We start from the raw sequence: 16,113 nt of genomic DNA, 5'->3' as shown, positions 1-16,113 counted from the left end.
GAAATTAGACTCGGCTGATCAAAACCTACGCTAGGAATCCCACAAGGTCTAAGGACACGGTGGTTGAACATTTTCACTTCAAAAAGTGCTGCCAGTCCATGCAGCCTATGCTGGCAGACTATCCAAAAATGTCTGCACATCTATTTCCAGAGTGAGATTCCACGTATGCGGATGTCCCCTGGGACGTCAGGGACGGCGCCCGTGAGTCCGTGAACTCACTCCTGTGCTGTGCGATGCTGGGCTGGAGAGCTTTCAAGGAAATTAGATTACACGTGTGTAAAACACAGTGTCGCGAGAAAGCTATCTCCACAGTGCCGTCTTAAGGCAGGACGACCCGTTGGCAGATAAAAGTTGCAAGACTCTTACACATGAAATCCTCAATGATCCCTGCATAGGGAAGTGGGAACATCCTCCTTTCCCCTTCTTTCTGCTGCTGTTGAGATGTTCTTAAACGCATAGCTGCTGCGTATGTGTGGCCTCTCTGTTGTGAGTTTTAACTATAAAATGGATAATAATGCCGGCCTCTTTAGGGAGAGCGACGGAAAGCAATGTCTTAGGATGGCTAAAGTGCTTAGAACAGTGTCTGGCGCATAGTAGGTCTGTTGTTCTTATTACACATGTTAGAGCTCTGTTTTTCACTGTTGGAGTTTTCCTTCTTTTAACTCTGTGGAGTTTGAAGCAACAGTTAACTGGGGGGTTGGTTTTTACCTCAGAAGAAAGCAAATACTGAGGCAAGAGGCTGGAAGATTTAGCTTTTGACAGAAGGATGATCTAAGTTGACACCAGAACCATCCAGTATTTCCTTCCAAACATATAAATGTTGGTTAAAATATTACTTGGAAAAAAATTTGTTTTCTAAAACTGTCATAACCTAAAGGTAAGCAGAATTTCTAGGTGCCAAAAATGAACAAAGAACTCTCAAAGGCAGTGATTAGTGAACAAGCAATGTCGTGGCACCCTGCAGTCTCAGGGCCCGTATCAGACTCAGATATAAGCCATCAATGTGGGTAGCCGAGGCTTTAATATCCATGCCAGGACAGCAAGTATAGTCTGCCCCTGTGTCATACCAAAAGGCCTCTACATAGCGCAAAACCTGGGGAACTACCAGGGACTGAGACAATTGTACCACCTGGGCTAGTAATTTGTGATCTGCTGGAGTTTGCTTCACATACTGGTGTGGGCATATGAATTTAAACTACTTACATGGTGCTGAAATTCTAAACCTGGAAACTAACTTGAAGGTAGGTCCCAGATCAGTAAAACCACTAGTAATCTTAGAAGAAACACATGTAAAGAATCATGTTCATTTTAATAGAATACCTTCACACCAGAATGTATGGGATGCCCATGGGAAAAAGAAATTCTGAGCCTAGAATACAAAACTGAAGATGATAAGGAAATAATTTGCCATGAGGAAAAGTTAAGAGACTCAGCATGTTGGAGGGTTAAGTCCTCCAGAACCTTGGATAATAAAACAATGTAAAAGTGACTATTTAAAAATTCACATTTGAAATTCTTTGAATAACAAAGAGAGGCGAATTATAAAGAAAAAAGTATGGTGAGGGAAAAAACAGGTAAACTTGGAAAGGTAGGATTTCTAGAGATTAATGTTATTAAAATTGATAACTCAATGAATGGGTAAAAAGCATATTAGACATAGCTGAAAAGAGACTTATTGAACTGGATGACAGCCCTGGAGAAATTATCCAGGAAAGAATTCAGAGAGACACAAAGGTGGAAAATATAAACCAGATATTAAGAGAACATACTATGATATTATTGAGAGATTTTATTAAAATATATTGTTAAGATTTTTGAAGAGAAAATAGGAGGTCTATAAGAAAAGTATACAGGGAATGGCAGAGAGGAAACATTGGAAGTAATACTGGCTAAGATGTTCTAGCATTAAAGGAAGATATAATAAATTCCTAGGCTGAAGGAGTGCACCAAGTTCCAAACAGAATAAATACAAATTATATCACAGTGAACTGCAGAATACCAAGGATAAAGAGAAACCTGAAAAAAAAAATAGATTAACTACAAAGGAACAATTACTGTTTGTAACCTTTGTATCAGCAACAGCAGAGGCCAGAAAGCAATCAAATAAAATCTTCCAAATGATGAGAGAAAATAATCAACTTAGAACTCTATTCAAGAGTGAAAGCAAAGATACTTCCTGACAAAGATTTGAAAGGTTATCATTCACAAACCCTGTCTGAACAAACTACTGAAGAAGGCAATTGAGCCCAGAAAATAATATGGAACACAAAAATTATTGGTAGAAAGGCTAGTAGGAAAATATATGGGTGAATATAAGTAAGCAATGCCTGTAGAGAAATAGCAATAATAAGATGACTAGTTTGGGGGAGTTTAAACATGAGATGGGAGTTGATAATGATGACCGGTACCAAAGCATTGTATGATTTTGTGTTATTTGAGAAGATAACAGGCCTTAACAAACTTCAGATTTTAAGTCAAAATGGATATTAAAAATTTAAGGGTAATCTATAAAAGAAGAGAAATAGAGTATCACTTCTAATATAGAAAAGGGGGTTGGATAAATAACACTAAACCAACTCAATAGAAGGCAGGAAAGTAGAAAAAAATGAAGCCGAGTAAGAGCATAACCATATAGCTTACTGGCGGCACTCTGTGAGACCTGAGCCAAACACTTCCATGCAGTCCTTCCTTCGCCTTTTTATGGTACCATGTCGATTTTTTTAAGCAAAACAAAAACATGAATGAGGAAAAAAAAAAAAAAAAGAATAAGAGGGACTTGCATAAAGGACGGGAGGTGAATACACCTAAACCAGGACAGGTAAATAAAAGTTTAAAAGAGAAACAAATTTGACAAAGAAGAGGATGTCTTCTTGCACTGAGACCTAGAATGAGATGATGGTCCCTGGGAGTCAAATTTAGCATGAAAACAGGCATTTCCTGGCAGAGGGAATGAGCTGTAGGCAATGATGTCATTGGTCGCAGCGGTCAGGCTAGAGGCTTGCTCTCAGGCAGGGGTAGGCCTTTGACCTGGCCTGCGTGCATGAGCATCTGTTCGGTCGTCAGTGATGAGTGGCTGCTTGTCCTTTGTCAACCCTCAGGGAGGGCTCAGGGCCATGCTGACAGAGTCAGAGGACCCCCTTGGGCAACATGGAGCTGAGAAGATAGATGGGGGTTATTTCAGGGTCGGTATAGTATATATTCATTGCCCAGACACAGTGTGCTGAATGTGCTTATTCTAAAAGTTTTCTCCCAGAACCAACATTGGTCCCTGAGCTGGTGATCTCATCTGAGAACATTTCAGGGGTCTCAGCCTGAGGTTCTCCTGAGATGATGGAGCCTTCCGGGTGGGGCCTCAAGACACTTGAGGAATCCTCCCTTGGCTAATGGAGGCCTCCCTCCATGCTGCCTGAGACAGTCACAATGGAAGTCCCTTGCATAAGCAGCCATGTGCACACAGTTATTACAGTACCATGTTGGTTAGGTCCTCCCTCCCTCACACCTGGCCCTGCCCAACATTCACACAATGAGAGTTTCTGAACAGTGGACCAGGCTGAGCTACAAGTGGGTTCCCTTGAGGGGCCTGCCCCAGAGGTGAGCTAAAAGGGGGTCCCCTTCATTTCAGAGGTCCACCGCTTGATATTACCCTTAAGAGTCCTGGATGCTGCTGGGCCTGACTGGTAGCACCCCGTGTCAGGACAGGATTCCAAACAAGGAAGAAGCCAAGTTTCCAGGGGAGCCAGTTGTGCTTAATAAACACCTGTACACACCCACTCCCAGTGCCGTGGCCTTCTGCCCAGCGAGGGCTTGGCGAGATGGCTTTCCGGGGAGGCCCTAAGCAGGAGCTCCAGGGTCCCCCCGCCCTGTGAATCTCTGACAAGCCACCTCCAGAGGAAGACCAGATGCCAGAGGGCAGGGTTAGGGGTGGGGCATCTCACTTGGAGATGGGGAGCATCCTGGAGCCTCTGAGATTAGGGTAAAGGTGAGTCCTCTGAAGCACCCGTATGCATTCCCAGCCTAGCGCTCACCCCCATTCCCCTAAGGACGTCCTTGCTTCAGTATTTTCATGTTCCTCGATAATGAAAATTGGCAATGCTTTGGGAGTCTTTATTCTGAATCTACATTTTTAATAACATTTCTTACCCAGAGATATGCACATGATCTTCACTCTACACATGGAAGAAAGTGCTCCATCATTAATCTGTGTTGGTTTCTTACCAAAAAGATGGTGTCTCTCATCTGTCCTGGCCTTCCTAAAAATCCTAAATAACACAAGTTAATTATATCAACAAAATCAAAATTAGAAAACACCAGTAAAAAATCTATACATCTAATCTATATATGTAAAAGCCCAGTGACAAGAACGACAAGAATGACCAGTGGCTATGACACACACTGTGGCAGCCAACCAGCCTGATCTGGGCCCCGATTGCCCCCTCCCCCCTGGCCAGCCTGGTCCCCGATTGGCCCCCAACACCCCGATTGGGGGTGGGGCCAGCCAGCCAACTGCCCATGGCCCCTCTCCCCCCCAAGCCTGGCCTGACCCCACCATGCACAAATTCGGGCCTCTAATATATATATGTAGATTTTCTAGTTTAGCTTCCAGTCCTTATACACACAGCTGTGTGGGAAGAGATCTGACTTGTAGCTCCTTAACTATCTCTGTGTGAGGCGCCAACCCTTCCATCTTGGAGCACCTGAGTTCCCATCTGTAAAATGATGGTGCGGGACTGGACCATTGCTTTTGGACCTCACGCTCTACTCTAGGTCCTAGCGATGGTGAGTCCAAGGCCCACAGCCGCAGGGTTGGAGGCAGACCAGGTCTCCCAGGATGTTCCAGGGATCAGAGGGGTCCGAGGTGCTGGCCCTTTGCTGAGGCTCTGTGGAGGGCCATGGAGATGACAAAGGATGGCGAAGTGGGGTCCTGTGCATGTTGTAGCACCCATGGGGGGGGGGGGGCACAGCCTCCTCCCAGGGCTGACTCTCCTTTTTGAGTGAGGACTTGCCATCTCCGAGGCCCTGTGCGAACCTGTTTACATCACCCGTCAGGACATGCTCACCCTGACCTGATAAGGTAGGAATTTTACATTTAATAGCGAAGACCTGAGGCTCAGCAGAGTGGCTTATCCGGGGTCACAGAGACAGACCGCCAGCAGCACAGTTCAGTAAAGCAGGCACCCTGTCACCGTGTATCCCGGGCCCCCGTGAGTGACGCTTAACCTCAGAGTAGCTCATGCTCCATCATCTGCGAGGAAAGATGGTGACAGCTCAGACTTCGGGAGGATGAGAATACCAAGCAGGCGGCAGCAGAAAGCGTGGGCGTCTGCCCTTTACCGCGTGTGATCATCCCGAGCTGGGCCACCGGGGAGTGCGGGGTGTGGACAGGAGCGAAGGCACGATGTGGGCAGTGAGACCAAGAGCTCCGTGCCAGGCCTCCCTGTGCTCACGTGGGGAAAAGCCCGGAGCTCACAGGGTGCCAAGGACGCGGTTGGTGTCCGCCTGCTCGGCGCAGCCTCTGCCAGCTCTTCCACGCGGTTCGCTGCTGTATTGGGTTCCAGGGTGTTACCCACTTCCCCAGACAACAGCCACCATCAGGGCAGTGGAAGTGGGTTGAAATCCTGACAAAGCTCAGTTCTGTCCTTGGGAGGCAGGCGTCCGGGGTCTCGTGCAGGTGTCCTGAAGTCCCCAATCCTCCTCCTACTGGCTACACGACTTCGAGCCTCCACTTCCTCATCAGTCAAATGCAGATAACATTACTTCGCGTGAATTTGTGGCTCTTCGATATGGATGTAGTGCTGAAGACAGCGTGGTCCAAACCTCCTTCCCCTCTCTGCCTGCCCGGGCCAGCTCCAGCTCTGAGCCTCTGGCCTCTCCCTCTCCTGGCTGTGGCCTCAGCCCCCTCACTGGGGACCAGGCACTGGGGGGGTGGGGGGGGGTGTCTCCTAGCAGCATGCCAATCAGCTGTGGTGGTCACCGGGCAGATTCAGCTTTCTTAGTGCAAGCCAGGGAAGTACCTTGTGTGGGGTGATGAGTTTTTCACAGGGAAACACATTTTTCTTCAGCTTATCCACTCAAGAGCAGTTTGAAACATGGTTGGTGATTGAGCTGGTTTTAAAGAAACTGAAGGACGGACAGGGAAGGGCATGCTTGCCAGGATGACGTCCCTCTCTCCTGTACCTTAGAGAAACCAGCCTCTCTCTTTGTCCCCCCTCCTCCCCTCCTTCGTCTCTCCTTCAGACTCTCAGTCTGTGTATCTCTCTCAAGGTCTGTCTTCTCTCCCTTTCTCTCCTCTCTTTTGGTCTCTCTTATACTCTCATAGTCTCTCTTACTTGCTATCTTGGTCAGTCTCTCTCTCTCTCTCTCTCTCTCTCTCTCTCTCTCTCTCTCTCTCACACACACACACACACACACACACACACACCCCGCTTGCTCTCTCTTTCTATTCCTGGAGCCCGTGATTTACTGATGGCTACATGAAGATTACATGTTCATGAGTGTGAGCTAATCCTGCTGTGATTGCAAGTACTTCCAGTGACAGGTACATCCTGCTCACCTGGGGAATATGTCCATTTACCCACAGGAAGACAGCCACATAGTCCAGAATTGGAGAAAATGGTGTTTGCCACCTGTAGGAGAGTTTGCCTCCTGCACTCAGGTAACTGGGGTTCAGGACCAGCGTGTGCCCATGGACGGCAGACCTGAGCCATTCAGCCTCCCCACCCACAGTCTCTTGATAGCCAGGAACTGGCTGAGTTTTCCAGGCACCGAGTGTTTGCTGAGCCTGTGTCTGCCCCGCAACCCACTCAAGGCAACTTCTTTGCTGCTGCCCTGGCTGCTTTCACTCGCCTATTTGTAGGAATGTGCTGCTGATAAGTCATTTGCCTCTTAAAGGACCTCTGCAGAGCAGCAAGTCCTGGCCATTTCTAGTTTGAGTTGCTGCAAAACGAAAACTAAATTAGACTTCACACTCAGTGTTCCCAGAGTCAGCCTTGCACACACAGCTGGCCACCCCCCTCCTCCCCACCCCCCACCCAACGAACCAGAAGTGGGAGGTTGGGCTGCGCGGGAATCAGCTCCATTAGCTGCCCATGTGGGGCTCCCTCCTGCCTCCTCTCTGAGTCTCCAGGCAGATATTTCTAGCACCTGCTCCCAAGAGCCGGCTGTGAGTGTGCGCTCTGGCTCCGTACTTATTCCAAAGCACACGCTAAGTAAGAGAACCGTGTTCCTCCTGCGGGGCTGCTGCAGGGCCCCCTCTGTGGCCAGAGACAAACTCTTGATGCTCCGGAATGTCTTATAAACAGGTTGTGGTTTTTTTCTGGGTAGAGAAGTGGCCCTATCTGAGGCAGTCACTTTTCATTTTTATACCAAAACTCACAGCTTCCACCAAGGGTAATATAAATGTATTGAAATCCTTGACAAAGAGATAAAAACAAGAGAGGAGCCAGGGAAGTTCTTTGGGTGAAGTTAGCCTGCAAATCATCCCCAAATGAGAGTTAGCCTGAACTCAAAGCATCTTCCTATGGCAGGAAGAATTGTTGCTTAATAAACACAAGCTGTTTGCATTCAGGGAGCCCTCGCCATCACACGCACGATCTCAGCGTATCCCGATGACGACCATGCGAAGTAAGACGGGGGCATCCCCACCTTACAGAGAGGGACACAGGGACTCCTGCCGACATCAGCTGGGACTAGACTTGAAGTGTCCCTAATGCCGGCACCAGGCTCTTGTCACTGCGTTGTCACGTAAGAGACAGTAGACAGTGTCCCTGAGCGGTGTCTGGAAAGAGCCACCTCGAGGTGCAGAGAAAGCAGTGGAGGTCTGGGTAGCAGAGGTGGTTCTCCTGCTGGCCAGGCAGAGGGGTGGGGATTCGCAGGTGAGCTGCTCTAAGCCTTGCATGAAGCATGCTTTTCATGGGCACGTGATGGTTCTCATCAGCGTAGAACAGAGTTCCCCTCACATATAAGCTAGTGGGCATCTTCTACTCTGCCTTTCTTGGTTAGTGAAGAAAACAGGAATTTTAATTATTTCTAGTTCTTTTTTTTTTTAAATGCTCAACTTGTGCAAGTGGAAGTGGCCTTTCTTCCAGTGTTGTCTTCAAAGTTCTATGCAAAGAGGCCTGGGAGAGAAACGTCCTTCTCAGAAAGCAGTCTTCTTCCTACAGTTCAAGCTTCTGCAGAGAGGGAGCTCAGAGTGCGTGAGACACCACTTCCGCTGCTGACTTTCATTCATTCAAGGGTCCGTGCCTGGGAGATAAAGAAATCGCCCAGGTTGCTATGAAGCAGAGAAGGTGCCACACCCAGGGGACAGAGGACCTGCATGGGCCTATGAGGTTCATCTGGGAGAGGGTAGACAGGAGGCAAGGGACAGCAGAGTCCGATTAGTGGACACTGAAGCAGCCATGTGGCTGGAGAGCGATGGATGCTGGGAATTTGGAATGAGGATAAGGGAGGTGAGGGGCCAAAGCGAAATAGTGGGAGTGGACATTCTTGCTGGAGGCCTCCAGGCTGCAGGGAGGAGCTGGAGGAGGTGGAAACTGCAGCCAGCGCTTCTAGTTCAGATGGTTTGGGACACTCGCCTGGGAGAGGGCTAAGGAGGCGTCCTGTGGGCTGTGTGGCAGGATCGACAGCAGGAAAGGGTTTCATCTTCTGCTGACCCCCCGCCTGCCTGTGCCCAGAGGCTCCCACCTGCCCTGGAGCCTCCTGGCCTCCCACCACCATGCCCCGCATGCACCTTGCTGAACCATAAAACCTGGCAGTGAGAAGCTCTGGTTGGAAGTGGCACCACAAGGGAAAGGCTGGCTGGTGAACTGGCCTTCGCCTGTAGGCTAAGTAATGAGGCCTGTCCGGGGCCGGGGTCAGGGGGTCTGGCCCATGATGAGGACAACTGGCCCATCCATAGGTGACTCGGATGGCCTTAGAAGATCTGGCTTTAGGAGAGAGTCCAGTCATAGCCCCGGCCAGCATATACCAGCCTTTTCATTGGCGTGGGCGCTGAGCAAGGGCTCACGTGTGGAGGCGTGTGCACACACCCTTTGCTGGCTGCTTGGCGTTCTCTGAAGATGGCTTGTCCATGAGAGCCCTCAGCTCTCTCTGTGCAGCCCCAGTGGATTCCTGCCTGGGGCCAGAGGGACTGCGTTCCCAGGGCACACAGCCCCAGGTGGGCCTACTCTGAGCCTCCCTCCTGTTGTCAAGTTGAAGCTGACCCTGACACTGGCCGAGGGATCCCTAAACTCCTGCCCTTCAAGGGAGTCCTTGGAACCCCCACCCTCACACCAACCATCTTCTCCTCCCCTCCCGACCCTCCTAGCTGTGTGCTGTGGTGGGGAAGCCTCCTGGCTCCTGCTCACTCTCTTGATAGCTGGGCCTATAGATCTGTGTTCCCACTCGGACCAAGGGTGAGCTGCGAGGCCCTACTCCGGGCAGCCAGCTGGTTGCCTGGCAGGAAGTGATGGGCACCAATGGGCAAAGTGGGGTCAGCCTTGTGTTAGCCCCTGCAGTGTTCTCTGGAAGCCGGCCATTCCTGTGGCTTCCTCAGGGCCTGTGACAATCAGGGCTGAATCAGACGCACCCCTGCGCAGCCCCCACCCTGGCCGGCAGTGTTTCCCGGGAGCCTGGCCATTGCTAACGGTCTCCCGCGCTGTCCTCAGCGGTGTGCCATCAGTGTCACTCTGCAGCCCGAGCTGGAGCAGTGCCAGCCAGAAGCCTGGATCTGAGTTTGTGTCTCTTGGCATTGCAGTCTGACTCCCTTGTTCCTTTTCAAACAAACAACTCGCATGGCATTTTTTTCCCTTCATCGATTAGCATTTGTTTTTAGTGAAACTGGGACTGCGTGTGCAGGCAGACTGCCTGGCTGTGGTCCTGCTCATCTTTCTCAGATGTCTTCCCTTTCCACCTGGAGTCAGCTGCCTCCTCTCCCTCCCTCCCTCCCTCCCTCCCTCCCTCCCTCCCTCCCTCTTTTCCTCCCTCCCTCCCCCCTTTCCTCCCTCCCCCCTCCCTCTCTCCCTTGCTCTCCAGACCCATTATCCCCAGGAGCTGGGATCCAGTCTCTCTGCCTGTGCTCCGGGCTTGTTGCTGTAGGGGTGCCCTCCTAGGTGCCAAGGACAGAAGTTTGCAGCGCCCCCATCCTCCTTGCATTAGGCTGCTGTCCTAGGAGCGGAACTTGCCCTCCTCAGGGTGGGTCAATTCTGGGTCACTCCCTGAATGTAGAGACTGTGTCTGGCTTGTCACCCTTACAAATCCAGGCACTTGCTGAATGAATGAACAAAGAAAATGTTCTTTCGAGCTGAGTGGCTTAGCCCCTGTGGTGAGTCCTTCCACAGCAGTGCTTGGAGGCTCAGGAGTGGTTAGGATCAGAACGAAAACCTAGGCCCTGCTGGGTGGCTCGGTTGGTTGGAGCATCGTCCTGTACATCCAAAGGCTGTGGGTTTGATTATTGCTCAGGGCACGTACCTAGGTTGCAGGTTCAATCTCCAGTCAGGGTGCCTATGGGAGGCAACTGATCAATACTTCTCTCTCTCTCTCTAAAAATCAATAAAAATGTATCAGTGGGTGAGGATTAAAAAAACAAAAAACAAAAGAAAACTGACAACCCAAACCCAAGCAGGGGAACATCCCAAGGCCCAAATACCTGGGCCGCATGCTCGCTGCTTGTGCAGGCACCAGACACAGGCCTGCTCTCAGAATGTGCTCGGCAAACATTGCGGTCCCCAGCCGCTGCCGGGCTGGCTCATTAAGCTTATTAGGCGACGGCCACTGTTCCCCGCAGCCTGGACTGCGGGCGCATCTGGGATTGCCGGGACTGCGTCCGTGTCACGGGCTGGCCCGTCTTCTCCCTCCCGCCAGGTCTCAGCTGTGATGTGCAGGCCTGCTGCTCGGTCAGGGGCTGCTCTTTTCTTGAACGGGTAAACCTCCGGGAGAGAAATCTCATTTAGTGTATGTGCTGCCGAAGCGAACAAAGGAAGTAAACATCAAATTTTTCTTCCTGGGAAAACAGGCTCATAGCTAAGGAAGCATTTCTCCAGGGTCATGTGGAAGGTCATCTGAGAGCAGGGGCTCAAGGATTAGATGTGAGATTCTAAGAGAGGCATCACTGGAGAAAACATAGCAGAAAAGACTGGGACAGAGGAGACTCTGGCCCCCAGCACTCTCACACACAGGCCCTCTCGCCTGCTATCCAGGAGCTGCGGCTACTGGTAGACATGGACTTAACTTGACCCAAGCCAGGCATTATCAGGGCAAGGGGGTGGCTCAGGTCAAATCAGAGAATGCCTCCCAAAGCAAACCTTGGTGAATCGGAAAGCTCTTTGCTTGTCCAGCCGTCACTTGGAGCGATGCTCTGGCTGTTGGTGCAGTAAGATGGCTGTACGAGCACTGTGGTGGCATTCAGCTTTTCAGTCTCAATGAAACTGAAATAGTAGTAATGGCAAATGCAGGGCGGGGCAAAGGTAGGTTTACAGCTGTTTGTATAGAAAATAATACAATAGTTGATAAATAATTATACAAGAGTAAACTCTGTTCCGCATATTCACAACTGTCACCCTACTTTTGCCCCACCTGTATTTATACAGGGCTCACTCTGCACCAGGTTCAGATCGGAGACAATGAGGTTGATATTAAAATTCCCATTTTACAGACGAGGAACCTGAGGCTTACAGAGGTGAAGTCATTTGCCCAAGATCCTGGGGCCGGTAGAGAGCAGAGCTCAGCTTCAAACCCAGGCATGGAGCTCCAGCATCTGGGCCCCCACACTTCCTGCTCTGTGGCGGGGGGGGGGGGGGGGGGGGGGTGGTCAGCAGTGCCCGCATTCCAGCAGATGCGCACCAGCTTTTTCCCCCCCGCTGTGTGTGTCAGACGCTTTGATAAACGTTGTCTCATTTGATCCTCATGGAGAAGGAGGAATGAGTGTCACCTTCTTTGTTCAAAATAGTTTTTGAGTCTTGTATGTAGTTTGTTTTGCTTAAGGAGATGAAAGGCATAGTAGCTACACCTGTATGCATTTCCCAAAGACCCCGGAAAGAACTCGGCACACAGGCAGGGTTTCATTGTTTTGCAGGCATCTGCGTCTGTTTATTTTTTTGAAAACGGTGTATTAACTTTAATAACAAAAGGGTCACTGGGTGGTCACATCCTCTCCTGGTCATTCATACCCTCCACCCCTCCAATCCTCAGTGTTGGTTTTACAAATGAGTCAAAAGCAGCCCTTGGGGACCATTATCCCTCAAACAGGGATTAGGACTCAAAAAGAGACACAAAACTCAGCTCTTCTTTCATTTAAAAAATAAAGTGGAGAAACTTTTAGGTTAAAAAAAAACCACACACATAAAATATCCTCATAGCTGCCTCGGGAGTAGACCTTAATCCTTCCACCTGGAGAGATGCCTTCATATCTGCAGGAGGCCACGGACTAAAGCCAAACTGAGCCCATTCCTCCTTCTCTCTCTGGCTCTTGGGTGGCTTTTCTCAGGCCTTCCAGGGGGTTTTGAGTGGCTCCGTGTCTGCAACTGTGGTGATGACCCGGGGACTGGAACAGGATGCGCCGCTGTCTCAGGACCTGCTGACTTGCCCTCTTGGACTCCAGCTCTGATGCTTCTCTCAGTCAGGGGGAGGGGGGCGCTCCTCCTTCTCCTACAGCGCAGTGTGGGAGAACAACGGGGCTGGCCCAGGTCTCAGTAGCTTCTCTGGTGGTGGTCAGGTAATGGTACCCTCTCCAATTTCTCCTCCTCCTCTTCACTGGGTTCCACATCGTTTCTGTGGCCCGGCCAGAATGATATCAGACTCTCTCACCGTGAGTAGTTCATCGATGAACTCATCTACGTGCATCAGTTCAAACTTCCCATTTTGGTTCTGGCTCTTAATTCTTCTACAGTCGTTGTGCAGAGGCTCCAAGTACTTGTAGTGGCTCCAATCAATTGCAGTGCCTGTGGGCCTCATGTAAAGTGCTCCCAACATGTGGATATACTTGAAGTCTTCATTTTTTATAAACTCAACAATGAGCTCCTTCGCCAGTGGAATCTGAAGCATCCTCAAGGTCAAACACAGAAAGGGAGCTGGCTTTATGTTGCCACCGTAGGCACCTCCCACAAACCTGAACTCCATGGCTTCATTGACTACAAGTTCAGCCGTAAGTCCAAAGCCGTCCTCTTTCCAGTACTTGGGCTCCTAGATTCGCGCCTGAAGGATCTCGTCCACCAGATATCAAGGGTGGGTGCCGTGGATGCTGTGAGCATCCCGGACCCTGCGGTTTGTCGTTTTAGAACGCCTTCAGTTCTATTTCTGTCAGGTCCTTTAGTGTGTCATGTCCAGGTTAAAAAAATCAGTAAAAAACCCAGTGAGAAGAGGAGAAAGGTGGGGAAGTCTCGTTTACATAGCTCAGGCGACCATCTTGAACTTAGAAATGTTGCATGGGTTCCTTACAGAGACCGCATTGTGATGCTGATGGAATCCTGATTCTGTTTAACTCAATGGCTGGTGTTTTTCCCTCTGGTGAAACCAGTCCACTAGAAGCCTGTGGGTGCAGGGGGCAAGCCATGGCAGCCGGAGGTTACCCAGCTCAAGCAGTGTCTCCTTACCCACCTCCCACATGGAGCCATGACCATGAGACCAGTGACTGGAACTTGTGACCAGCTCTTAAGGCCTTTTATCTGGAGGTCTCAGGGGAGGGGCTCAAAAGAACATTCATCAGCTTTCTAGGTGTGTCTCCTCAGGGTTGTGGCCTCTGCTGATTGGCTGGCGTCAGGGCAGGGGCTCATTAGTCATCGTCGCTGGTCCTGACGTCAGCCATGGCATTGTCCTCCTGGCCTTGCTGCTTTCTGGGCCTGCAGCTGAAACAACTGAGGGCTAGATGTTATCTCCAGTTTGACCAAAACTTTGTCTGTGTGGTCCGTAGACTTGAGGCTTTGTTCCTATGATTATTTGATGCAGGACTATTTCATTTTTTAAAACATCTTTATTGAGAAAATTTACATGCCATAAAACTCATCCGTGTTTACTGTACAATCCAATGGTTTTATTATATTTACAGAACTGTGCAACTCTCACTACAATCTAATTTTAGAAGGTTTCCGTCACCCCCAGAAGAAACCTCATGCCCATTTGTAGGCACTAATCCACTTTCTGTCTATAGATCCGCCTCTTCTAGACATTTCATATAAATGGACTAAATATAAATGTATGGCCTAGAGGGTCTGGCTTATTTCACTGAGCAGACATTCTTACAGTTCTTCTATGTATCAGAACTTCATTCCTTTTCATTGTTGAATCCTATAGCATCCTATGTTCCACATTTTGTTCAACCATCTACCAGTTGAGGAAGATCTGGGTGGTTTCCATTTATTGGCTATAGTATCATTGTCTTTGGATGGAAAAAAGTGGGTCTCAGAGATGTCTTGTACCTGTTACAGTTCAGTCATCAGTGGAGTCAGGCTAGACTCAGGCTGCTGACTCCCAGTTCATTCATTGACCCAAGCAAACACTTATTTTGCTCCTTCTGTGTGCCTGGCACTGGTCTGAACCCTGGGAGCCTGCAGTGAGCAAGACACAGAAGGCCCCTGTCCATGGGACCATCATTTCAGTGGAGGGAGACAATTAGCAAGCGAACAAACTTAAACGTGTTAGGGACTGGTAAGTGTGCTATGAAGGAAATAACACGAGACGATATTAGAACATGTAGCAAGGAGTTCAAAATTTTTTCAGCATTTCTATTTTATTTAAACTTTTCTAGATGCTTTCCCCAGCATTTGACATTTTTGTTTTACTTAAAGAATTATCCAAATAATTTCACTTCACATGGAAAATGTTCAAAGATTTGAGACAGAAGGAATGACTTTTATGTGTATACTTTCAAGACACACCCATGGGCTGCCTTGTGGGTGGGATGTGGCTGGTCTCCACATTGTGTGTATGTCCGTCCCCTATCCCTTCAAGTCCCCCAACCCCCAACTCCACCTGAGAAGGCAGCGTCCTTTCCATTCCACAATTGAGGGCAGCTCAGTGGCCTCGGGAGCCTCCAGCTGAAACTGCATTACTGTGTGCAAGCCGATTACCCCAGTTATCTGGCCATGTAAAAAGCCACAGTTTCACTCTTCATGAAAAATTAAAATCTTGTCCTGATCTGATGGAAGGAAATGGAGGAGGCAACGTGGGTGAACTCAGCCATTGTTGATCAGGCAGATGATGAACTACTCATTTTCTTGACTCAGGGGATCAATGGAGAACCTTAAAGAGAAAATCACGGAAGAAATTAAGATTAAATTTGCAGGCCTCTAATATTGGGGATGCATTCTAAAATTGCAACAAAATAAGGCTCTCTCCTGAAAAGGCATTATTTACCCCCTGCCTATTACCGCAGTTACAGATACTCACTCCTGTGGTTCAAACCCGCTGATAGAAGCAGACCAGAGACAGGCGACTTGTATCTCATCAGGAAACGTAGAATTTTAGATGAGCAGTCATGGTATTTTCAGACTGGTTGTGTGTACAGTCACCTCATAAATCGTGAGGATGAAGGTAGCTGTGTGAATCTAAGTCCATTTGGGGCCACAGCATACATTTTAAGAGAGGGGGAAAAATCATGGAATTGGTTATATGGTTAATTCCCACCTCTTTTTTCATCAGTAAAATCTTGGAGGAACATCGAAAGTGGCTTGGGGTTCAAGGGGCCTTGAATGGAGGAACATAATTTGCTCCCTAATGAAACCCGCTCCTACAATCATATTCACCAGCGTGAGACTGGGAGAGAGAAAATTGTCCCACTGGTGTTAATGGATTGGCATCTGCCTCAGATGCCATCGCTGATGAAGTCACATAAAGCCAGACAATGGAAACTTTTCAGTAATTGCAGCACAAAGTAATATGAAATGTCCGCAGTGAGAGGTGTGCTTTAGTACCCGCCAACGGAGTTATCACTTATCTGGGCAAATTTCTCTCTGAATTCTCTGGGAAAGTGGCACTTTTCAGGGAAGAAAGGAAAAGGATCTTGCAGCGTTTTGAAGATAAAGTTTAAAGAAGATGCTTTCAGTAACGTTGTCGCCTGAGCCAATTAAAATGCAGCTGGTCGTTCTCTCAGAGAAGAGAAGCAGACAAAACATTAAGGGGTCAAGTCTGCCACCCTGTACCTTC

The 16,113-nt window shown here is 49.0% G+C and overlaps 1 protein-coding gene and 1 pseudogene across 2 annotated transcripts in view; one reads left to right on the top strand and one right to left on the bottom strand.

The window, feature by feature from the left end:
- Positions 1 to 16,113, top strand: part of FSTL4 (follistatin like 4) — a 323,738-nt gene that overhangs the window by 84,966 nt on the left and 222,659 nt on the right. The window lies entirely within an intron of this gene.
- Positions 12,378 to 16,113, bottom strand: part of LOC308519239 (pre-mRNA-splicing factor 38A-like) — a 61,047-nt pseudogene continuing 57,311 nt past the window's right edge. The window contains exons 3-4 of the transcript in view: positions 16,110 to 16,113; positions 12,378 to 13,255 (exon numbers count right to left, since the gene is read on the bottom strand). The product of the transcript in view is annotated as a pre-mRNA-splicing factor 38A-like (transcript). The remainder of the gene's footprint in view (positions 13,256 to 16,109) is intronic.

Source organism: Myotis nattereri (genome assembly GCF_964212035.1).
Source record: "Myotis nattereri genome assembly, chromosome: 5".
Taxonomy (NCBI): Eukaryota; Metazoa; Chordata; class Mammalia; order Chiroptera; family Vespertilionidae; genus Myotis; species Myotis nattereri.
Note: the sequence above shows the minus strand (reverse complement) of the source record. Positions and strands in the feature narration are given on the sequence as shown.